This window comes from Leopardus geoffroyi, chromosome B1 (assembly GCF_018350155.1).
Source record: "Leopardus geoffroyi isolate Oge1 chromosome B1, O.geoffroyi_Oge1_pat1.0, whole genome shotgun sequence".
Lineage (NCBI taxonomy): Eukaryota > Metazoa > Chordata > Mammalia > Carnivora > Felidae > Leopardus > Leopardus geoffroyi.
Genome location: NC_059327.1, coordinates 190570494 through 190597393, shown reverse-complemented (window position 1 = coordinate 190597393; position 26900 = coordinate 190570494). Strand labels below are relative to the sequence as shown.

Below are 26900 nucleotides of genomic sequence, written 5' to 3'. Positions count from 1 at the left end.
TGTGTAAATCTAACAGAATTCATAATGTTACTAGCTCGTCCTTAAGATCCTATATTTAAGTGTTAACTTTCCTGTGGAAAGTTAATAGATACTGAAAAGAGGACTCTGGGACAAAATATTAGTGCAAGTACTTGCCTTGACTCATTACTTTCCCTTGCAACTTGTGGGCTGCTTGCTGAACACCAGCTGCTCTTCACTCTTAGCATCTCTGACTTCTAGGAAGATTTTGACCTTCAGGTCCCAGGTATTTGAATGACTTTTCTCCTTACTCACCCTGCTTGCCTGAAAAATCAACTAGTTCACATCTTGTGAACCTTCCCTCTAATTTGTGGGTCAGCCTAGCGAAAGCTTTCTAGTCTCTAATGGGTACAGTTCTCCTTTGGAAATACAGAAGTTAATGGAAGTAAGACATATATGGTATTGACAAATTGGATAATTGCGAATGGAAGACTGGCACAGACAGTTGTTTATTTAAATCACTTTCAATTCTGTTGCAGGAAAGTTTAAAATTTGGGCGTACATATCAACGAAATATGTAACATGATTTCTGTACACACTTGTGATGACATTTTTCATTCGTTCACTCACTCACTCATTCATTCAGTTAATAGTTCTATACTGGTGGGACCCAACCCTCAAGCCTAACTGAGCATCTGAAACCTCTCTTGGCTATTTTAAAATAGACATGTCCATACCTTGGAAGATTCTTCATTTGTAGGCCCACAGTAAGTCCAGACAACCATATTAATATGGCTATATAAAAGATGAAAGAATGAAAAATGCCAGAACTAAGAACCATTATTCCAGATGTTCTTCTAGGCACTGGGAATATGAAGACCAATAAAAGTGGTCCCTGTAAGATCTTACAGTCTAGAACAGTTATGAACCACTGAGTGAAATAATGATCCCTCTTACACATGGCACTGAGACTGAACAATTAACCACAGGGATATATCAAGTGGTTGAGGAAGTTTCTCCCAGAATCATCTTTATTTCTAAACTTCTGAGTTTAAAATGTAATCCAAGTACATTTGTTTTATTGTGTACACAAGAATATTGGGACTGATTACAGGTAATAGCAAGAAAAATGCCTTCTCAATTATACTCGTAGATACTTAGAATTAATATTCAAAACCACATTTCTAAAATTTATTAGACTATGACATATGGATGCCAGGCCCAGGTTTTATTCACCATTTTATTGTGACACCAAAACAGTAAGAGACACATAGAAAACACCCAATAAATAATTGTTGAATTAATGACTGAATGAATAATGCATCTGCAAAATGATGATTACATTGGTTATCGCTTTGCTTTGACTAAATTAATTTTGCTAATGCTCCCCCATTCTTTTAGTGAAAGCCAAGGAAACCTTTCAGTATTATAAAAGTGGTTTTCTGAATTGCTTCCCCAAATCATGACAGTCATAATGGCTAACAGAAATAATTTTCTCACCTGCTGAGCAAAGTACCTCACCTCTTTAACAATCTGTGCAAAGTCAAATGCAATTGCTGCCAAGATGAGATTTTTGAATTCCACAAATCTTGGATCCTTCTTTCTAGAATATATCCAAAACAAGGTTCACAAAACCAAGCAAAACGCTGTCAAGGCAATTACCCTGCTGCTTTCCAATCCTTGACTGTTTTAGAACGCAAATAGCATTGGGAACCAAATCCCATCAAGAATTAATTATGGAATTAGGTGAAAATGACAAGGATGATAAAGAATTTGAGCCAATTTGGAGAATTAACTGAAGAATTAAAACTACAGTAATGTGGCAACAATTGAGAGGATTTATTGTACTCACAGTATAGCTTTTGCCATGATTTGAGCACATGAGTAAACAGTGAAATGTCTGACACTCTAATTATCAGTCCTCAGACAGAAAGGTGAGGGAATGACCTATCAGGATCAACTCCCAAGAAAAATAATACCCCATGCTCATCTAATGTTGTTTGTACAGTGCTGTTATAATCTGAGCTCTGCTCTAAGCATCTTGTGAATGTTGATTTCTTCCCTACCACCCTGTGAGGTAAGTCCAGTTATTAATTCCTACTGTTTTTATGGATGAGTGACAGATCAGGAAAGTGTCAGAACCAGGATTTGAACCCAAGCTTTCTGGCTCCAATGCCTATGATTTTAACCACTGTGCTAAAAAAGGAGAGTTTCAAAACACCCTATTTAGAAGTTCCTACTCTTGGCTGTACAGAGATGATACATCAAATGTTTTATATATCATCCAGCTTTCAGAAAATTTTGTCATGTTTTCAAACTCCTCTGCCTTCTATTATGACACTGGTTCTCCATTACTGAAAAGCCAGCCTAATCAGCCTTCATTTTTCCCTCCAGAATATAGTAACGTTATTAGATCTACTGTTAATAAGGACCCACTTAAGGCTGAGATATTTGAGGCACAAATGTGCACAATAGGCTCTCAAATAAACTGCTGAGATTCCATGACTCTGTATAAACACTTAGCAGTTTCGGTGATGATGTCTTTGACAGTGTGTTAATGGTGGGAATTCTTTTCAACTGAGGGCATAAATATATTTGGAAAATGTCCCTGTGTTATGGGATGTCAGCTTAGAGAGAGAACCACTAAATGAAAGCAGGAGCTTAATGGATCAGGTTGTGACTTCTGAAAAAAAAGAAGTAAAGAATTTAACAGAAGACTAAATTCTACTTGTGTGATTGTCTCAGCTCTCTTTGAATAGCAAAATTTCAACTGCATCCAGGTAGTCAGTCACAAAACCCAGTAAGAATCTTTATCTTCTTCTCAAGCCTTCTTAGACAGGCTGCTTGTCCTAAAGAACTGAAAAATCTCTCCTCTTTCCTCTTTGGATTAACCAAAAGAATAGAACATGTAGGTTTATAAACTTGGCATGAGGTCTTAAAATTTGAACTTTGATCATTCTGGTCTTCATTCCGATCATGGCCTTGGTTGTCTTCTACAGGTAAGGTGTGCCGTGTATGACTCACAGGAATTCTTTCCCTCTCGACTAACTAGGCTGCAAGCTCTTGAAAATGTGACATGACTCTGGCATCTCCCAGATGCAGTTGATAATAACCTTCACCTGCAAGCTTAGTCTGGCCAAACTCCCGAGGACTTGTGAACCTCTGATCAGCAGCAGGTTTGGCATTCGGATCTTACCTTCTTATGTTTCTTCCTTTGGCTGGATTTGTACCTTCGTGGTTTAGTTTCTGGGTTGAGTGCTCCACTGCCCCTCTGAAATGGAAATCTTTCTTGAGTCCTAGATGGCTTGCCCCTTTGCCACCTTGATTTCCTGGTTTTGCGACTCCTGGTCACTGGAATCTATGTGTGAATAGCTTAAGCTTAAAGACCATAAACACCTTAGCTCTGCCATTTCTAGACTTTTATCTTATTTATTATTTATCATGGAATGCTTGGCCACTGAAGGCAAGGCAATCCATTTGTAAATCAAGGGTGTGGCTCCATGTTTAATGTTTGGTTGTGAACAGCTTTCCCGCTCTTGCCCCACTGTCCCCTTCTACCCTACATCTTGGTGAGCTATAAGAAAGCCTACTTTCTCTCTCCTTTGGGGTCAGTTTGAAGATCAAAACTTGCTCTTCTAGAAACTCTCATTATGTAAGAAACCTTTCACAATTCCTATCTATCTATATCTCTCTACATCTGTCTCCTCTGCCTGCATCTCAATTTCTCTGCCCTAATTTATGTCTCTGAAATCTCAAAACTGAATTAGTGTACCAACTTCCTAGCTAATCTCTCTGCTTTCCTTGACTCCTTAGAGCATGCCAGGACCAAGGTCCCATAAATACAAACCCAACATGACACTCCTACTGAAAATTCTCCAATCACTCCACATTTTCTAAATATGGCCTCCTAGGCATTTCAAGGTTTGGACCTACTCATGCAGACTTACTGCCTGCTAACTTCCTCTTCACCTTTCATACTCCAGCAGCAATGAAATGCTTATATTTTGTCTATACCTCACCCTCTTTCGAACATAGCACACTGCTTTTTCTTCTGTGTATCTCCTAGCTAATCCTTTCCTATGCATGGACCTTTTCCTACCCCTGTCTCTACAACCTGCCTGGAAAAATTCTGCTCCCACTTATCATTTAAGACTCAGATTGGAGGTCACTCTAATATCTCTGCTGTGACCCCTCTATGCTGGGCTATGTGTTTCTCTTCTGTATGCATTTCACTTATTAGATTCTGTAGCATGTTTTGTGCCTACCTTTACCATTAGACTGTGATGTCCTTTAGGGCACAGGCTATGTCTCATAAATCGCTGTAACTCCAGCACCTAGCAAAGTTCCTGACACATGGCTAATAAACTTTTATTGCACAGGGAGTCTTCAGGCTGTAAAATGATTCACAGGAGAATTAATGGAGAAGTAACATGGTCCGAGCACTCCTCTGGGAATCAGTGCTCTGTGTCATGCTGGCAAGGTCCCTTAACCTTTTTGTGCCTCCATTCTCTGAGCTGAGAAGAGACCACCTATATTTTAAAGTTCTTTCCAGCTCCATATTTCTATGAAATACAGACTCTTCATGCTGCATTTACGTTTTTGACTATAGAAATTTAACAACTCTCTTGAGATACATGGCAGACACTACATACAGAGTTAAGAAGCTGTTGTGAACTAAATCATTTACACATGTAAGTTCCCCAGGAAATAATGTAAGTGAATGTACATTGAATAAACAAATACATTTGTGTAACTTTTTATAATCTTTAACTTTATATAATCATTTATGTATATATAAATATATAATTTTCTCGTCATTACAACTTGCTTCTGCAAACTTGGCCACTCTTTCCTTGACACTGGATTTAGAAGCTGCTTTCTTCTGTGCTGCTTCATGCTCTTTAAGGTCCAACCCAAACATTGTGCCATTTCACCTTGAAGAAATCAGCTTTGTATCTCTTCCTCCTTCTCATCTCTGTCCGGGAACTGCATACGACCTTCCTTGATCTTCTCTGTCTCGTCAATGTTAGCAACGGATGAAGGTTGACAACCTTTTGCTTTTCCCAGTTGCTCTTCCATTTCTTCCTCATCTACTTTCGATTCTTCCTCTTTGTCTCTAATACCATTAGCCAGTCTGTACTCTGACCCTTCTAGTCCTTTACCCCCTTTCTGAAAGATGGACATTTTCTCAATGAAGTGAGAAAATTTCCACTTCGTCACTGGTGAGGGAGGAAGTTGTTGGCACAACTACTTTGTTATCTTAACTAACAATTCTTTGGTGTTTTTTTTTTCCTGCATTTTTTGAAGAAATCTTACCTGTGGTGCCACAGCAAGACAAAGAGACAAGCCATATTCAGGTATAGATAACTTGTCCACATCAAATACTTCTTTATTCTTCATCAGATATGCTGAATGTATGTGGGGGACAAAACATCTTTGAGCCTTCTCTGTTATTTTTCTAAAAATTTTTTTTAATGTTTATTTTTTTTGAGAGAGATTGACATAGTGTGAGCATGGGAGGGGCAGAGAGAGAGAGGAAGACGCAGAATCTGAAGCAGGCCCCAGGCTCTGAGCTGTCAGCACAGAGCCTGACGCGGGGCTCGAACCCACGAACCGTGAGATCATGACCTGAGCCGAAGTCAGACACTTAACCGACTGAGCCACCCAGGCGCCCCACTTGAGCCTTCTCTTTTAAATCTTTATCTTTTTCTAAAAACAATTCCAAATTTATTTTTCCTAAACATCTATAAGTTTATCTGGATTGGTTTTGGTTTCCTTCACAGGCACTTTCTTCTTGAGAAGCTGCTGAACCATTCCCTTTTTCTTCTGAGAGAAGCAAAACTAGTAAAGCTTTGTCATCCTCTCGGTATCTGGTATCTGGCCATTCTACCTTCTCTGTGGATGTGTGTTGGCATTCTTTGGACAATCAAACTGAAGAAGCCAGCTCACAGCCAGGAAGTCTAGACCTTGGCTGCAATAACAGTAGCAAAGAGCACTGCAATTCTCGTGCAGACAGATTCATTATAAACTTCCATTCTGCCATCGGCTGCTGTCAAACATGGAGGGCAAGAATAGAGGGGCCAGGATGTAGCTGGCAGGACAGTCGATACACACACAGAATCTCTTACAGCTGAAGAAAGATACAATACTTTTCCTCTTTAGGTGGCTTCTCAAAGTGGAACATAGCACATTTATTTTATTATATTTTGTTTTATTTTACTGTACCTCACAAACTATGTCATTCTGTTTCAAAGTGACCCTGGGGCTGCATTTTTCTTTTTCTTTTTTTTTCTTTAAAATTTTTAAGGTTTATTTACTTTTGAAGGAGAGAGAGACAGAGCCCGGGCCAGGGAGGGGCAGGGAGAAGGAAACACATAATCCAAAGCAGGCTCCAGGCTCTGAGCTGTCAGCACAGAGCCCAATGTGGGCTCGAACTCATGATCCGTGAACTGAAGTTGATGCTTAACTGACTGAGCCACCCAGACACCCCTGTATTTTTCTTTTTCATAAACCCACATACACATATGTGAGTTTTAGTCAACAGGGTGAAAAACCCACACAAACATCTGTGAATGTGTGTGTGTGTGTGTGTGTGTGGTGGAGAGAGTATATGTAGTTCTGATAACCTATGTACTAAAACCAAAGCATTATTTATTTTTAAAAAGTTTTTTTTTCTAGAATTTACTGAGTGTCAAGACTTTCATTATATTCAGTGGGCAGTCTAATCATTAGTAACAACTATATCAAAATTATCAATGAAATTATATTTTTCCATACCACTAAATACTTATTTCTTCAGCATCTGGGGAACTTTCTAACTCATTTCTCTATGTTTCTGGTAGAATATAAGTTCTGGAAATTCACCATTCTACTTAAAATTCTGGCCCTGCATTTCCTACTTCTGTGGCAAGATATTTGACTTTCCTGTAGCTTAGATTCCTCTTCTATAAAATGGAGATTAATATTAGAGAAACTACACATAGATCAGGGTAGGTATACCATATGAATTACTACATGCAACATGAAACAAAAATATAAAAAATTAAACAAATTAGAATTGCCTATCATACATAATATACTCAAAATATTATTTTAGTAGATTCTTGCTAAATATATGGGGGATAACATGAAGGTGATAAGCATCTAGACAATAAGAATCAAGGAGATAAGCCGTATAAACAAAAAGTCTAATAAGAGGAAAAAATAATGCGCTTATGGAGAGGTGAAATGTATTATAAGGATTCAAAGTTGAGATATATCACTGACAATGAAATTTTTCTAAAAATGCATTATTGCGGGGCGCCTGGGTGGCGCAGTCGGTTAAGCGTCCGACTTCAGCCAGGTCACGATCTCGCGGTCGGTGAGTTCGAGCCCCGCGTCAGGCTCTGGGCTGATGGCTCAGAGCCTGGAGCCTGTTTCCGATTCTGTGTCTCCCTCTCTCTCTGCCCCTCCCCCGTTCATGCTCTGTCTCTCTCTGTCCCAAAAATAAATAAACGTTGAAAAAAAAAAAATTAAAAAAAAAAAAATGCATTATTGCTTAGCCAAACAAACTTACTACTTTATATATTGTGCCTCATGCTGGAAATAGAATGGGAACAAAACATCTAGTTCATTTCCTTGTGGTACTTAGAGAAGATATACACTGAATAATTTTTTTGCATTTATGAAATTTAGAATGATAAAGTTTTATATCCTATATAAACACATAAAATATAAATCCAATTTAATCTGTGTGGAAGACAGGGAAGATATTGTGGAGGAAGTAACTTTTTTGGCTGAAACCTGGAAGTAAAGCGTTACTGAGTGCAGTAAGAGGTGGGTAGGAGGAGTAATGGAAGAAAAAAAAAGTTCATTAAAATCAATAAGATTAGTAAAAAGTAACTCCTAAAAAGCCAAAACCAAAAAACAAACCTGACCCCATATCAAAAGTCTTTCCATGCTTTTGGGGATCATCCTTACCACTGTATCAGAAAATTATCATAGGGATGCCGGGGTAGCTCAGTCAGTTAAGCATCCAACTTTGGCTCAGGTCATGGTCTCACTGTCTGTGGGTTCGAGCTCCACCTTGGGCTCTGTGCTGACAGCTCAGATCCTGGAGCCTGCTTCAGATTCTGTGTCTCCCACTCTCTCTGCCCTTCCCTTGCTTGAGTTCTCTCTCTCAAAAAAATAAATAAAAACATTAAAAAATTAAAAATAAAAATAAAAAATATATAAAATAAAATATATTTTATATATATAAAATATAAAAATAGAAAATTATCATGAATAGCTAATGCAATCAAACTTTATACAATGATAACAACATAAATATTCATATCAAAATTTTAAAATAATTATCCTACACAGTTTCTCATTTAAATTTGACAGTTACTAGATGACTTCCATATGACTGTTTTCATTTTACTAAAAAGCTGAATGGTGTGTAAAGCTGAATGGTGTGTGCAAAGTCACACAGCTGATATTTTCAGAAGTCATGTGATCAAACTCTAGATACTGAAGAGTATGCATTACAGAGAGACCTGGCCTCTTTGTACTGATCAGGGCTCAATCTGTAAAGTGAATGGTGGGAAAAGCTGCTCATTCAACAAATACCTGATATTTACCTACCAAGCACCAAGCACCAGGCACTGGCTTAGGTGTTAGGGATAAAGTAGTGAACAATATAAGATACAGTCCTGTCTTTGTGGAATTTATCTTCTAGAGGTGAGAGGCAGAAATTATACAGGATTCATGGGCAAAATATGTAGTATGTTGGTGGTAGTGAGGACTCAGAACAAAAATAAAACAAGAAAAAGGGATAAGGAACATCAAGAGAAATCTTAGAGGGGTTTAGAAAGCCTCACTGGAATGGTAACATTTGATTAAAGCCCTGTGGGAGAGGAGGGATAGAGTCCCACTGAGATCTCAGAGATGGGTTTTCCAAGTAAAGACAATGAATGTGCAAAGACCGTAGGCAGGAGGTGTCTGAGGCCAGGTATGTGTTTGTGGAACAAGGAAATCAGTGTGTTTAGAAGAGAAGGAACACCGGGAGAGTAGCAAAAAAGAGTAACACGGGGCCAAAATTCACAAAAATTCTTAGGGCATTGCAAAGATTTTGGCTATTTGACTGAGGGAGACAGGCAGTCATTGCAGGGTTCAGAGCAAAAGGATGGTATCTGGTTTCCATTAAATAAAAATCACCTCGTCTGTTGTATTGCCACGAGACTCTGTTGACAGAAAATGTAGAAAAGTCAGTTAGAAGGCCATTGGAATAATCAATGACAGTGGATATGGTCAGTGAATAGGAGATGGTGGAACAGGATCAAATTCTGGATATCTTTTTAAGATTAAGATTGCAGGATTTGACTTAGGACCAGATGTGGGGTATGCAAGGGAGAGAGGCGTCAATGAAAAGCACAGTATAAAATGTAATAGGTCATATTTCACCCTCCTTCATTTGCCAGCTAGGTTTGTGAGTATGTGCTGTTGTTGTTTACCTTGTTTTTATCGTTTTTATCTCTTTGTTGTTTTTGTAGGAGTGGTCCGAGAAAGAATAGAGAGTAAGAAGGGTGAGGGAAATTAATGTTACTGGGGGTAAGTTCAAAGAGACTGTAAGAACTATATTCCCAGCAAACTTGCAATAAAAATATCATTACAGTAAGCAGGGCCCCATTGCTTATTCTGTTTTTCACCTAAAAAACAGTTACTGTCCCATAGGCAGAAATTACAGGAAATGGCAGAATTGGGTTAGATGTTCTATGGAATTTGGTTGATTATAACAAAATCAACAGTAATTATGCAGACAGCATCCTTTAACAGATACTAACAGCTGATTCATGCAAATCATTTGGAATGTTTTTATTCTCAATAATATTTCACCTGGAATAAAAATGAAGTATTGTGCTTACACATGGAAAGCCATGCTTATCAGTCTGCATTTTTCCCAAACCTGGAAGTTGAACTGCTTTGAGAGAAAACACCTTGAAGTGAGTACTTGGAAAGTGTACTTAAGGAGTATTGGGACAGATATTAGTGCTGAACAATGACAAGTATGACATAGGTGCTAGACTTCACACTGAGGGGTCACCGCACACGTTATTTCACAATGGCTGCCTCAGTAGATGAGCTGACATAGCAACCCAACGCCGGTGCCATAAACAATTGCCAATTTCATTTTACAGGAGTCACATGGATGAGTTGAACCAGAAGAAGTGATGATGATAGATGAAACTGAATATGTATGACTCATTCAGAGCTGCCTATTAGTCCAGGGGAGCTAGCACGGATTCAGCATTGCAGAGCCCAGGTTCAAACCTCAAGGCTGCCATTTATTAGCTAAATGAACTTGAGCAGACCACTAAGCTGGTTTCCTCACTTTAAAAAGGAGGAAATTAATGTAGACTTGCACTGGAGAACCATGTGAGTCAAATGAGACAATGCATGTGTAAAAATGGTTAAAATACTGTATAAATATTTGATGTTATTATTGAACACGCTTTCCCTTTGGAAAATGGAAAGAAGAGAATAGGAATGAGTTAGCAGTTATTGAAAACTCTCCTTGATCTCAGGGATTGCCCACATGCTACTCCATTTAATGTAAACAAGAATGGCATATCTCTATCTTGCTAGCTATCCACGCATCCAAGAATTCTGTTGTGCATCTTGCCCACTGTCACTGTGTATGTTAGAGTCAAGATCCAAATTTAGGTCCATCTTTGCTCCCAAGCCCGAATAATTCCTATTATACTAAGTCACTGCCTGTGAATTTTACTCGGAGCCACACTGTGTTAGAAATGGAAGATATAATAGAAATCACCTTGTGGAATGGTTTTCAAATATTTAGCTGTAAAGTCCTATTGGGAGGCTCAATATTTGCTAGAGTAGGGCTGCCCTTATTAAAGCAGATGTGGGGACTCCAAAATGACTTCCCTACCTGGCTTTCCTCCACTTTTCCTCTTGGGATTGTGGAATATGTAGGGTTTGAAATATATGAACTAAGCTTATCCCCCCTCAGTTTAGTGACTAAAAACAGAGGCCAATGGAGTGTAAATGATTTACCCAAGAGCACAAACATTTTTAACCCCAAAACAAGAACACGGAGCTCAGTTCTGTGAAACTTTAGTAACATATGCACCCATAGGCTTCCTGCAATAGTCCTACAGCACTGATATTTGAAGGATCTCATTAAATTATATTCCTATTTCCCATCCAACTTCTGAACAAGTTAACATATATGAAAAGGATTTCATCATATGGAGATAAAAACATCATTCACGTAATTGGTGGAGCTGCTGGAAAAAAATGGCTCATTGTATGGTAACAAAAGACTTTTCCTCAGAATCAGGGCTTACCTTGTCATAGGTAGGACCCCCGCCTCCACACACACATACACCAAGGAGGAACTTTTACCAGTAAATTTACCATTATGGACAAAACTGGACCAGAATATAAGCTTATTGGAGACCATACTTTAAAACCGAATGGTTAGGGGGTTGAGTTCTGACCACCCAGTTTCTTTTTCATAATTTACCAAATTATCCACCCTCCATGAGAATACAGGGACAGTAAGAGTTCAGTGCTACCTTAATATAAGACTCTTGTTATGAAACAACACGTCAGAAATATCGGCTTGTGACTTTACCTAATGCTCTTCAAAGAGCAGAGATCTGAGATTACACATAATAGCATATAGTTTTATTATGTTTAAAATTCTGGTTTTAATTTCTGATTTTTTTGTCATACTATTAAATATTTACATTTTCATGAACATATCCAAGTGTTTGAGTACTTATCAAACTTATGAATGTTCTGTATTTCTTGGTGGTTTCATAATTTATACATGAACTTATTTCTGAAACTAAAAGTAATCACAGTGACATGTTATAGAAGGAAAACTAAATGTGGATAAAATCTTGAAATCGTGCTTTTCTCTCTGATCCTGAAAAAAGAGAGTCAAAGTGGTTGTCGTATCTTTAAAACAGAAGACTTCCCAAGGTCAGGGAAGAAATTGGAGTCTTAGAATTATTGAGACCATGCAGGACTTATGAGAATCATATAAAGAGCCTGTGGATAGATGGTAATTGAGAAAAGAGGCTTGGAGGTAAAAAGGGATTTGAAACACACATCCTTCAGGTAATGTTAAAGAGTTGTTGAAGATCCTAAGTAAAATTCCAATACATCTCGAATCTATGATTAAAAGAAGATTACGAATTGTCCCTTGAAAATAACGATTCAATTTAATTCAAAAACAGGTTTAGCATTTGGGAGCAACAATTTAAAAAGCCTTCATTGAAAAGTCAATGCACTGTGGTGATCGTGAAGACCTTCTTCCTATGTAATTATAAGGTATGGTTTCAACAGCTAGGAGTTCAAAATAAAGTTACAATTATTTTAATATAAAAATTAATATAGATCTAAGCTTTAATGGTGAAAGCTCCAAAGAGCAAATTATATATTTCTTCTTATTATTCTCCCCTTTCTTCTGAATCTCAAGTCTAACTTCTATCACTAAGAGGCAGATCCCTCTGGTGAAAAACCCATCTCTACTGACGATGCTGTTGTCACTACTTCAACTCATCCTCCAACTCTGAGCTTCAATATCACTTCCACAAGGAGGTCTCCTATGATCTTCAAATAATAATGAGTTTCAAAAAATAATGCTGTGTTTCTCATATCATCCCAAGATTTCTCCTCTCCCTTTGATCTGAGCTTGTAATTTTGTTCATTTGGTGAGTCAGAAATGTTTATTGGGCATCTATTACATGTAAGACATGTTTCTAGGTTCTGGATATACAATTATGAATAAAACAGACTAGATCGCTCTCCTTATGGAATACACATTCTAGAGAGGATACACCATGCCATCAAGGGTCTTAATACTCTGTTTTTACTTCTGATATTTGCTAAACTTCTACAACAGTGGTTAATATTTTGTGGGTTCTCCATAGATAGTTACTAGCTAAATAATGAATAAACAAGTGGAAATTATGGGGAATAAATTAATTAATAAATAATATGTAAGATATTGATAAATTCTCTGCAAGGAATTACTACTGAGTGAAATAATTGATAGTGACTGACTTATCCTAGATCGGTCGTTATGAAAGACCTCTCTGAGGTCTTGACATTGAAGCTGAGATATTCATGACAGAAAGAAATCAATTTTATGTGCTATTATCCAGAAATTATCATGTTCTCAGAAAGTCCAAGCAGTGGTTAGAGGCCTGGAGTTTGAGATATGTCAGAAGAAGAGAAAGGGAGAGAGGGAGAGAAGAGAAGAGAAGGAAAGAGAAGGGAAGCAAAAGAAGAGAAGAGAGACATCAAGGTGAACTAAGGCAACAAGCTTGAGTAAAGAAGTCATTTGAAGTGGATCTTCTGGGTATAATTGTCACTATGTGGATGAGAGATCAACCATCTGAATTCCTTTCTCACAAAACTGAGAACAAAGGTAAAATAACAGTTTTACATCACCATGTCCTACAGTTGTTTTACAACAAAGAATAATTGAACCGTGTCTTTATAACCACTTCTGCATTCACAGAGCTCCATTACTGGACTGTATTAGGTGAGAAAGAAAAATTGGACAAATAATAATTAAATTGAATGAGGAATCACACCACTTCCTGTTTCTTAGATTCTCTAAGCTTCAGGCTCTTTCTTTACATGTAAAGTAAGGACGCTACATAATTTTCAGTGATTGAGAAAATGAAATCATCTAATATGTAATGTGTCTAATATTGTGCTTGCACACTATATGGTAATGGAGGTGGCAGGAGTCCTTTGTTGATTTCATTCAGTTTTATCCACAATGCCTAAAGCATCACCTATTATACATAGTTCTCATTTGTATTTTTTTTTTTAATGAATGAGGGAATGAGTACATAAAGTAATCTACCAGATCCTGTTCAAGTCACTAGGACCATGTACATCACAGTGGCTCTAGATATTCTGTCAGTTCTAGTATAATAAGTACTATAGTCATAACCTGTGCAATGGACTATATGAGTCAAGAATGCAACATCTGATTTTGTCTGGACAAAGAGAGTCAGGAAATATTTTACAAAAAAAAATAAAAGACTTGTTCTATCTTAGAGCATACTTAATTGATGATTATGAATGCATCAAGTAAGCACATTTCTAAAAAAGGAAATTTTGTTTTTGAACAAAGACAAAAACGAGACTGATAAATCACATGTTGAGGGACTTGACGACTGGGGTTGGGCATAGGATAATGTGGAAGAATGACATGGTAATCAGAAAAGCAGAAATCTGATGATGGACTGCACATTTCACAACAATGAGTTTGACCTTCATTGTATAGGGAATAGAAAGACATCTAAAAATTCTATTCAGGGGTCTGGCACTTTCTGACTCTTGATCATTGTGAAGAATGGATTGGAATGCTTGAGATGAAGGCAGTCTAGCTAGGAGGCTGTTGCTATTATCAAGCAGGGAAATGATGCTGACCTGAACGATAGCAGTGGCAGATGATTAGTAAGTAAGGGACAAATATGGAAAAAAAAAATTATAGGGATAATTTATAGGACCTAGTTGACTAATTATATATGGAAGTTGAGAAAAATAGTAGAATCAAGGATGATTCATTTTGATTTGCATTACTGAAAACATGATGATACAATCAAGAGAAATTTTTGTTTAGTGCAATTTTGGATATTGTGGTAATCAGATACCGTCTTCCATAATACGGTAAAACAACCAACTTAAAAATCTTAGTGACTAATGAACCCTGTATTTTTCTTGCTTACATGACTATATGCTTGCACAGGATTGCAGGCTGTGGGTAGAGCATAGGTCTGTTTCATGTGTCATTCATTCTTCTTGGACCAGATGCTATCTGGAGCATTACCTATATCGTAAAAAATGCAGGAGCCCAGGATAAAAAGGAGAAACATGCAGTACCTCTTAAGGTATAGGTACATAGCACACATACTGTCATTTCCATCCACATTCAACTAATTGGTAAAATGGCCAAGTCCAATATCAACAAAGCACCAACACACGCTTTGTTCACACCAGGAAACAATACATAGTCCTATAACAAAGGACATGGATATACAATTCTAATATATGCAGGGGAGTGAGGATTTGGAAACAATGGCCAGTTGATCATGACAGCAAGTTAGTACATCAAGTGAGGATATCCATGAGTGTAGCTGAATGGAGAAACACTAGAAATTTCCGCACAGGGTCTCTTTCTTGCCCCAAAGTTTCATTACTCTCACTTCATAGTGCTTTGAATTTATTACTTTATGGGGTTTTCTATACTAAGTTACTTTTTATATCACACTTGATTAATTTTTGGACTACTGCATGTAAAGAAAGCTGCCATATTACAAAATGCAGCCAAATGTCTCCAATACTAGCAAGCAATGAATGATGGCAAGTGTAGATGCATGTCAGTACCCTGTAGTCTCAAAGGTTGTTCCCAAGAATGAACATTTTTCCTTAAAAAATCAATCCCATTTTGGCTTCAGTGTGGTACTATTTTTCTAATGCTCAAATTTGGATTCACAACTGTTCTCTTACTGCCTGCAACATGACCAGCACCATGAGGAAGGAGGTAGATAACTTTGCTAAGCGTTCAGGAATGAAAAATCAAGCTCAGTCTAACTCCTCTTTGCCTTATAATCCAGGAAGTGACCCTTTTACTTGGCTTCTAGACATAGGAAAGGTGATTGTATACACGTATCTGAGAGTCCACCAAAACCAGTTGAAATTCATAGCCAAGAATAGGGGACTCAGAGTTTTTTGGTCAAACGTTTATAGTAGGCAGAATTAGGGCTTCCCAAAGATGTTCATGTTCTAATCTCCAGAACCTCTGAATATGTTAGGTTATATGGCAGTGGAGAATTAAGGATATAAATGTGATTAGTTTCACTAATCAGCTGACTTAAAGAGATTATTCTGTATTATCTAGGTAGGCTCAATGTAATTACAAGATGGTCCTTCAAAATAGAAGAGGGAGGCAGAAGAAGACATCAGAGTCAGTAAGGGATTTGGAAATGCTGACCTCCTGACTTTGAAATTGGAGGAAATGGACATCAGCTAAGAATACAGCTGGTCTCTAGAAGTTGAAGGAGGTAAAGACCAGATTATCCCTCAAAATATTTGGAAGGAAAGCAGCCTTGATGACACCTTGATTTTCACCCAGTGAGACCCATTTGAGACAGCTCAGCTTTAGAACCATAAGACAATGTGTTTCTATCTTTTTAGGCCTCTAAGTTTGTGGTAATTTGGTACAACAGCCATAGAAAATGCATGCAGCCTCTAAATCTTTTGCTGATGACACTGATACCAGAAATACCAAACGCCTTCAAAGAAAGAGCTCCTCAACATGAGATTAAATTTAGCCTATGGGTAACCACACCAGAGTGCAATAAGATAATTATATCTCTGACAAAGATACAGCCAACAAACTAATCAATCAGGTTTTTCTCCCTTTAAACAGTTTACCAGTCTTTTCTTCCAGAATTCCTTCAAAAATACTGACAACACTGAGGCAAAAACAACAAAAAAGATATCCATTGATTAGCCAGGTGCTAGTAATATGGCTTCCTTCCCCTCTGGCTGGAAGATAGGATCTATTAGGGGAAAAATCTAGTCTTCTTCAACTAAGGTACAAACTTAATGTATCCTATGGGATTGTAAGCTACACATAGGTATAAACAAACAAACAAACAAACATGCCAAACAAACAAACAAACAAACAAACAAATAAGCTTCTTTGTATCACAGGGCTTTATGCATAGTAGCAATATTTATGCCTTACCACCTCAATATCATCAAAATTCTTATCTCATTCCATTGTCAATGAGCTCAAATTGACTGCCATTTCATTTCTGACTCTTTTGAGTCTCAGACATGCCTGGCATATAATTCCTACTGCATAATTATTGCTGGAGTAATTACTGACATTATGCTTACTGAATTGACCCAAAGCACTTCAAAATTTATAAACAGTTCTTAGAAATAAATTTTGCATACAAGATCCTTTACAAAGATAGTTTAGACACTATGGACAAGCCTAGGATAAGTCAACAATATTAACATATTCACCATGTTAAATTAATGGGGCAATAACAGGCAATTGCTAAAGGGAGAAAAATATCTGTGGGTATAGTTTTAAACAGGATGATTAATACTAGAATATGTTAAAATTGATTGGCAATAAGAGTCTATATTGAGCATTTGGTTATTTTAAACTGTTTTCTTTCATTTTTATTAATTTTTTTATGTGTAGTATTCTGGAATAACTTTCCACTAATATGTTTTTCCTTTCTCCAGAACTATGAAATGTAAATGAATTTAATCAATAGGCACTGAGGACTAATTAGTTTTATATACGTATGTGTGTGTGTATGTATGTGTGTGTGTGTGTGTGTGTGTATACACACACACACACACACACACACACACACATATATCTTCAGGACATCCAAAACTAAAAATACTACAATTAAAAAAGTGAATATGCTATAAGTGATATTCCAGGAGTGTTATTAGAGGAAATAAAAGCCATTTAAAATAAACAGACTTTTTGGCAGTTGAATACACATGGGTTTCATCTTATATTACTATTTGGTTTGACTAAGTTAAATTTTCCAAGTAAAATAATGATTTGGTTGATATAATGCCCCCCAAGTTCCCATTTGCTATTTCCAGTCCTTGAACGTTTCAAAATCTATAACACTTGCAGGACTCATAGTAAAATACTGGATGGCAAAAAGCAGGTAATAGTGGCCTAGAAAACACAGAGCAATTGGACTCAAATCTATGAATAATATTATTGTGGTTTTAAAAATTTACACAAAACAAATGCAATTAAACTAATTTAGATTAAACCAAACATCTCCGAGTTTATAAGGTGGATGTTGCTTTACACTCTGTAAGTCTAGGACTCCCACGGCATGAGGTAAAAGTGAAACATGCAACTATTTTGGAAAGAGAGGTACTTATTCGCCTTATTCTCTGTCCTGATATGAACAAATTTATTCTCTGTTTTGATATGAACAAACCACATGAACAGACCAATTAAAGGTTTCAGGAGCAGAGATAGGTGCTGGTCTTTTTTCTGGGCATGTGGCTGTTTAACACCCAGGGGCTCAGTCTCTCACAGCAGGATGCAAACAGTTGAGGATGAAGGAAGAGGGCCCCAGATGTAACCACAAGGAGGCCATGGTTTAGGAAAAGATGTTGATCTGTGGATATTTGTGGTGGCTGAGACCTGGAAATGTAATTAGAAGATATAGGACCACATTAGCTGCAAAAAAAAAAAAAAAAAAAAAAAAAGCAGTGAAATGTGAAATGGAGTGATACTAATGCCATTGGAGAGTACCTTGCTAGTATTCCTCAGATTTTGCTTAAAAAATGTAGAGGTGCTTGGGTGGATCGGCTGGCTCAGTTGGCTAAGCGTTCGACTTCAGCACAGGTCATAATCTCACGCTCCTTGAGTTTGAGCCCGTGGCAGGCTCTGTGCTGACAGCTCAGAGCCCGGAGCCTGCTTCAGATTCTGTGCCTCCCTCTCTACCACCCCTCAGCTCATGCTCTGTCTCTCTCTCAAATATAAATAAACATTAAAAATTTTTAAAAAAATGTTAGAGCATGTTAGTAGAAAAGCATTAGATGGATGTGTGTGTGTGTGTGTGTGAACATCTTGGTTCTTGTCTCTATCCCTTAGCAATTTGGGCAGGTATTTTCACTTCTCTGAGTCTTATGAGAACACTGAAAACTAATCCTCAGTGTTGGATTTTGCCAGAATCTGGAAAGATTTTCTAATTATAGCAATGACCTAAGAAGCACAGCTGGTTTCCAATGCATATTTTGCCATCAGAAATGGAGTAAACCCACTGGGCTGAAGGGGGGAAGGAGACATGTTATTTCTCCTCCCTTTTCTGCCCTTGTCTCAGACACTGAAGAACTGGATAGACTTTCTGAGAAGGAATGAGTACAGCATTCTTCCTTTCTATCAGTACCTCTTCTCAGGAGAATATTTAGTGACTTCTACTTTAAAAAATATTTTTTAAAAAAGGGGGCCCCTGGGTGGCTCAGTCAGTTAAGCGTCTGACTCTTGATCAGGTCATGATCTCACGGTTTGTGGGTTCGAGTCCTGTGTCAGGCTCTGTGCTGGAAGCTCGGAGTGTTCTTGGGATGCCCTCTTTCCCTCTCTCTCTGCCCCTCCCCGACTCGCATGTTCTGCTTCTCTGGGGGTAGAAAATGGCTCCACTTTTATTTAGCAAGACTTTTAGATAAATTTCTTCTTCCTTTTCAGCTGTATTGACATATTACATGTGTGATATATGTTTAAGGTGCACACTGGGACAACTTGATACACGTGTATATTGAGAAATGTTTGCGACAATAAAGTTATTCAACACATCTTTCACCTCCCATAATTATGATTTCATTGTTGTTATGGTGAGAACGTTTATTTTTATTTTTATTTATTTTAAAAATTTTTAATGTTTATTTTTGAGAGAGAGAGAGAGAGAGCCAGAGCATGAGCAGGGGAGGGGCAGAGACAGATGGAGACACAGAATCTGAAGCAGGCTCCAGGCTCTGAGCTGTCAGCACAGAGCCCGACATGGGGCTTGAACCCACGAACCGTGAAATAGTGACCTGAGCTGAAGTCAGATGCTTAACTGACCGAGTCACCCAGGCACCCCTATTTTTTATTTTTTTGGTTTATTTATTTATTTATTTATTTGTTTGTTTGTTTATTTATTTAGGAGAGATAGAGACAGCATGAGCAAGGGAGGGGAAGAGAGAGAGGGAGAAGAGAGAATCCCAAACAGGCTGTGAGGAGTCAACACAAAGTCGGATGCAGGGCTCTAACTCACAAAACTGTGAGATCATAACTTTATCAAGTCAGATGCTTAACCACCTGAGCTACCCAGGTGCCCCAAATAGTGAGAACCTTTAAGATGAACTCTTATAGCCTCTTCCAAGCATAAATACAGTATTGTTAACCATAGTCACCATGCTGTGTGTTAGATCCTTAGAACTGATTCCTTCTTTAACCTGGTGTTTTTACAGTTTGGCTAACATTTCTCCCACCTCCCAATTGCTGTTAATGACCATTCTCTCTGCTTGTATGAAATTGGCTTTTTTAGATTCCCCATACAAGTGAAATCACACAGTATGCGTCTTTCTCTATCTGATTGATTTCACTTAGCATAATGCCTTTAAGTTTTATCCATGTTGTTACAAATGTCAGAATTTCCTTTAATTATTTTTTATAAATTAAAAAAAATGTTTACTTATTTTTGAGAAAGAGACAGAGCATGAGTGGGAGGAGGGACAGAAAGAGAGGGAGACGGAATCTGAAGCAGGCTCCATGCTCCGAGCTGTCAGCACAGAGCCAGACGTGGGGCTCATACTCACTAACTGTGAGATCATGACCTGAGCCAAAGTCTGATGCTTAACTGACTGAGCCACCCAGGCGCCCCTTCTTCTTTTGTTTTTAAAATTTTTTTTTCAACGTTTATTTATTTTTGGGACAGAGAGACAGAGCATGAACGGGGGAGGGGCAGAGAGAGAGGGAGACACAGAATCAGAAACAGGCTCCAGGCTCTGAGCCATCAGCCCAGAGCCCGACGCGGGGCTCGAACTCACGGACCGCGAGATCGTGACCTGGCTGAAGTCGGACGCTTAACCGACTGCGCCACCCAGGCGCCCCATCTTCTTTTGTTTTTAAATGGCTGATAATATTCCATTATTCATACACACTACCTTTTCTGTATCCTTTCATTATTGGTGGACATTCAGATTGTTTCCATGTCTTGCGTATTGTGAATAATGCTTCAGTGAACATAGTGGGAACAGATACCTTTTTGATAACCTGCTCTCATTTTCCTTGGATAAGTATCCAGACGTGGGGTTGCTGAATTACATTGCACTTGTACTTTTACGTTTTGGGGGGAATTTATATACTGTTTTCCATAGTGACAATACTAATTCACATTCCCACCATCAGAGCACAGACTTAACAACATTTTTGTCATCTGTCTTTTCCAAGAGATTCGAGTTGATATCTCTCTGTGGTTTTGATTTGCATTCCCAGAGATTAGTGATGTTGAGTGCCTTTACCTATACTTATTGGCCATTTGTATGTCTTTGGAAAAATGTCTATTCAGGTATTTTATCCATTGTTTTAATTCAATTATTTACTTTTTGGCCATGTAACACAAGTATCTCACATATTTTAAATATTAAATATATAATTTGCAAATGTTTTCTCACAGTCCATAAGTTGCCTTGACATTTTGTTGATTGCTTCTTTTGCTGTGTTTATTAATGTGTAATCCCATTTGTTTATTTTAGCTTTTGAGGCTTATGTTTTTGGTGTCATATGCAAAAATTATTACTAAGACTGATATCATGGAACTTTGTCCTATGTTTTCTTAGATGAGTTTTATGGTTTCAGGTCTTATGTTTAAGTCCTCAGTCTATTTCAAGTTAACTTTTCTGAGTGTGTAAGATAAGGGTCCAATTTCATTCTTTTTCATGTGAATAGCCAGGTTCCTCAATACTACTTATTATAGATTATCTTTTCCCTACTGAGTATTCAAGCCTCCCTTGCCAAATATTAGCTAACAATATATGCATGGGCTTATTACTAGGTTCTCAATTCTGTTCCATTGGTCAATGTGTTTGTTTTTATGACACTATGCACTGTTCTGATTAACGTAGCTTTGTAATATAAGTGCAGGAAGTGTGAAGCTTTGTACTTCTGTCTCAGGATTGTTTTGGCTATTCAGGCTCTTTTGAAGTTCCATACAAATTTTAGAATAACATTTTCTATTTCTTGAAAAATGCCATTCGAATTTTAATAGGGATTGCATTGAATCTACAGATGGCTTTGGATATGTTAAACATTTTAACCTTATTAATTCTTTTGATTCAGGTACATTGAATATCTTTCCTAACTTCTTAATATTTAAACTCTATATACCTTTTCCCCATTTATTTGTTTCTTCTTTAATTTCTTTCATTAATGTCTTATAGTGTCCAGTGTATAAGTCTTTTACTTTCTAAGTATTCCACTGTTTTTGATGCTATTGTAAATGGAATTGTTTCTTTGTTTCTTTTCAAGATTGTTCACTGTTAATTTATAAAAATGCATCTGATTTTTTTCTTGATTTTGTGCCCTGAAACTACTGAATTCCTCTATGTGGTCTAAACGTTATGTGGTGGAGTCTTTAGCATTTTCTCTGTATAAGATCATGGCATTCTTCCTTCCCATTTTGTGTGGTTATTCCCCAGTGTTTTGTTCCCCTGTGTTGCAGACTCCTGAGCTCTCCCAGAACTATTTTTATTTATGAATAGCTGTGTAATTACTATCTTTGTGGGGTCCCAGGCTGGGGACTTCTATTCTGTTATCTTAGTGACATCAGTTCAATTTTTTCTTGATGATGGCTATAGGATTATATTTGCAATTAAACTTTCCTGAAGATGTGAATCTGCAAAGCATATTCTACCTAAGAGACCAGTGGACAGTGAGTAAGGATAATAAGTCCTATGCCGTATCTCCTATTATGCAGGGAAAGTGCTTGTAAGATGTTAATGTGTCTGCAGATCACCTACAGATCCAGCAAAAATACAGATCTTGGGGCAGAGCCTGAGGTGGTGCATTTCTAATAAGCTTCCAAGCACTTGTTGCTGGAGGCTATGCTTTGGGAAGGTGAGCCACCACAAATTAGAAGGACTCTGTGTTAGGATGAATAAAAAAAAAGGAAAGACAGATATGAGCAACAATATAGTAGGATAAATTACATAATATATATAAGAAATACCTAACTTACTTCAGAAAATAAAAAGAGACAGCAAGTTAAAAAGTTAGAAAGTTAGAAAGTTGGGAAATTAGGAAGGAAGGAAGGGAGGGAGTGAAGGAGAGAGGGAGGGAGGGAAGAAGGAAGGAGGGTAGGAAAAAAGGAAGGAAATTAGGAGGATGAAAAGAAAAAAGGAATAGAGGGAGGGACGGCAAGAAAAGAGGAAAGTAAAGGGAAATGACATTAAAACAAAACAAAACAAAACAAAACAAAAGAAAACAAAACAAAACACAGTCTAGAAGAAATAAAAGAACGGACAACCCAAGGAAAAGTGTGCCTTCTTAAGGAGTGTTGTATTTTTTTTTATTTTTTTATTTTTTTTTTTATTTTTTTTTTTTCAACGTTTATTTATTTTTGGGACAGAGAGAGACAGAGCATGAACGGGGGAGGGGCAGAGAGAGAGGGAGACACAGAATCGGAAACAGGCTCCAGGCTCCGAGCCATCAGCCCAGAGCCTGACGCGGGGCTCGAACTCACGGACCGTGAGATCGTGACCTGGCTGAAGTCGGACGCTTAACCGACTGCGCCACCCAGGCGCCCCAGGAGTGTTGTATTAAAGATTACAACTTGTTTATTAAAAAGATTAGAACTTGTTAAGATTCTAATCTAAAATACATACATACATGCTTCACAACGACATGCTAAACTGAGAAGATAAGTTGAAAATAGAGACTACAAAACAGAAGAAATGAACATAAAAGTATTATTACCCAACAAAGGTGTAGATTAGACATGGCAAGGAATAGAACCGACACAACTGAAAATGGAAAAAGCCCAGGTTGTTCACTGAACATGCCCGGACTGGAAACCCAACTCAGCTATCACTAGCCCTGTGGCACTGGTCAATGACCTCATCTCTCTGCTCCTCCATTTCCTTGCCTGAATCATGGCAACAAGAATAGCAACTTCTCCACTGGGTATTGTGGCAATTTCAAATAGAGATTATTGGAGACATATTTAAAAGAGCAACCGGAATATTCAGTTAATTCCTGTCATTTCTGTGTTTGTAACTTTCAGTGGTTCTCATCTCCCTCGGAGCTCAGAGCAAAGCCCCTCAAATGGCCTCCAAGGCCCCATGGAATCCAGTCATGGCTACATCTCTGGGCTTTTCCCCACCACAGTCACTCTTGCTCTTCCTGCTTCAGCCACACTGTTCTCCTCGCATGTTCTGACTCACAACACTTTACACAGATTCCTTCCTCTGCCTAAAATACTCTACTCTTGTTGCCCACATGGCTCCCTCACTCATCTTCGTGAAGGACAACAGCCATTCCCTCTAAAATCACCACCGACCATATATTTCTAAATTTATAGTCCTTTCCATCTTTGTCCTGATGGCACTGTGCATATTGCCTACCTTGATGTATTAGCGTCGTCCTGCACATCCAGTTTGTATTCTCTATCTTCTGTTTCCCTCCCACTAGAATGTAAGTTTTATGAGGTTGGGACTTTGGCAGTTTGGCTCACTGCTGCATCTCTGGCACGTAAATGGTACCTGAGACTCAACAGATATTTGCTGAAATAATTTTACACATGAAGTCAGTATTCAGATTTAAGATGGGATAAGGCCAAATTTTGTGACCTATACACATAAACACACATAAACACTGTCATTTAGTGATAACCTAACATGTGTCTCTCAATTTACCAAACATTTTTTGCACATTAGTTTATTTAATTATAATAGCAGATCTGAGATAGGGTTTACCCTCCCCATTTTTCAGGATTAGAAACTATGCCTCAGAAAAATTAAGGAGTAGGGACTGACACATATGGATAACAATTCTGAGAACTGGTCTGGGTGCATCCAGTTCATTCTGCTTATCCTCAGACCTGTCCTGATACATGTATTTGCACTTGATCTAAAAATGAGTTAATAAATCTACACCGACTCTATACACTAAGTCATTCCAGTTCACACAAATAATATGCACCTGCTTAAAGATGAACCTTCCTTAATTCTGGCGCTGTGTTTGGTCCCCAGGGCTCTTGACCTGAGATTACATCCACCGATGACAGCTCTACGAGCGTACATTCATCAGAGATATGTAAACAAATTGTACAGAAAAACAAAAAGTTGGCTTATTTTGCAATTGTTTAGATATAGAGTACTTGTTTTTGAAGAAAGGAGTGTGTTCTAATATGGTAATTGGCATTTTCTCATGAATTATCTAAAAATAATAGCTCACAAAATAAAATAGCTCAATAGAAAGACATTTAATAATTTTGATCCATTTTTTTTTCAGCCTATTAAAACTCTTGCAGTCTTCCCTCTGATTTGATTTTGGCCCTTGCCTACTGACATGACAGGTTTAATGATCACATGTCAGTATTCCAAGAGCCTCCTATTTAACAGAGAAGCACTGTTCCCTCAAATACTCCAGTCACCTCTTATCCACTGACCTTTCCCCTGGAAACATTCATCACCAGTGACACTGACTGATGAGCAGCATGATCCCCTGACCTCCAATTTATTCATGTTGATGGTCTTGACACTCTTCATAGTCTCCGAGGCTCCACACAGCTGCCTACTATCATCAGTGGAGCTTTACTTCCCAGAAATACTTTCTATTTCCTCACTGTACGGCAGTATTACTTTTCCTCCACCCAGCACAAACTGTCACTTTTTTTTTTACTTACTGTTTTTCAAAATCTTCAGACTCTTTCCCACCCCCCACTGCCATTTATAGGTCTCTCATTTAGTTACCTACACTCTGTCCATCCTAGGGGGTCATTTTCCGTGGAAAGGAATACTTTTCCTGATTGAATATCCTCATCAGTTGGGTGAGAAATTGTACATCAGTAATAAAGGGACAAGTCAACTAATCAAACAGCTCTCAGGTTTAGATTACAACAGGTTATAATAACCAGTTTCATGACCTTACTTAATCAGGAGTACTACTGTTAAGTTGTCCATGTCCCTTCCTTAAGAAGTTTCCACAATCCGTGCTGCTGATAAATAGACTACTAATATTAATAGTAATAACTACCATTTATTGTTTTCTGTTATTTTTCAAAAAAGAATGACAGAAGGAAAAGAGGAACAAAATTAATTTAATATTTATAATAATAAAATACCTTTCTTGAACAGTTACCATGGGTTAGATATTGTGGTTAGTAATAAGTGTTATCTCATTTAACTCTTCTATCAATCCTGCAAGGTAAATGACATTACCATCTTATTGTGAAAACAATAATATGCCTGATGTCACATGATGGGTCACCAGCAGAACCAAGAATTTACTGGATGATTCAATCATTATTTTGGATTGATAAGTTTCATCAAGCAAATCTGTACAGTATTTAGATAATAAATTTGCTATCTCTTGTGTCAATGTTCTGAGTACTTTATATGCAGATTTTTGTTTGTTTTAGTTCTTAAGATAGTTACCTTCCTGCCTATTTTATAGATCAGGTGACTGAGAATTGGAGAGGTGATGTATTTTTCCTGAGGCAATGGGAGTGATTCAAAGCAATTCTGTTTGCCAGCTGAGTTCTTGCTTTGGTGCATGTGAGGGTCCACATCATGAATTATTATAATGAGGGAAACTTTTACCAATGGTAGCAGATGATGGGCCGTTTGATCAAAGTCTCATTATGGGTAGCTGTACAATTGCTTCACCTGTCCCTTAAATAGACTAGAAATTTTTTGACAGCAAGTGTTCTGAGTTATCTGAGATTCTCATCCCTACACTCTCAAGAAATAGTCATTGAATTAAAAGGAATGAAGGAATGGAAGCTTAGGGAGGCTTAGGGGCTTGATTAGTCTCCCAGGGCTGGTTGGTGGATGAGCTGAGACCTAGTGCCCTAATTTGTGTTCTGATGCTTTTCTCCAGGTCACATTTTGGTGAATTTACAAATGGGGAATTAAAGTAAGAAATGGAAAATATTCTTGTATAGTAGTTTCTCAATGGTTAGCAAAAATTAGAATACGCTTCTGTAATTTCCATTCCAGTCTATACTTATTGAACAGAACATTTATTCTTTACTCATAAATTATTGATAATTTCTCTACCTCTACTTTGTCTCCTCATTCAAACTACTTTGTCACAGGTCATTAATCATTAAAAATATAAAAATACACTCATATAGGGTCTTTTTCCTTCATATATGGTC

At 37.7% G+C, this 26900-nt stretch overlaps 1 pseudogene; it reads right to left on the bottom strand.

Annotated features, from left to right (window-relative positions):
* Positions 1-3254: 3254 nt before the first annotated feature.
* Positions 3255-25287, bottom strand: LOC123596480 (annotated as a pseudogene).
* Between the last annotated feature and the right edge of the window lie 1613 nt (positions 25288-26900).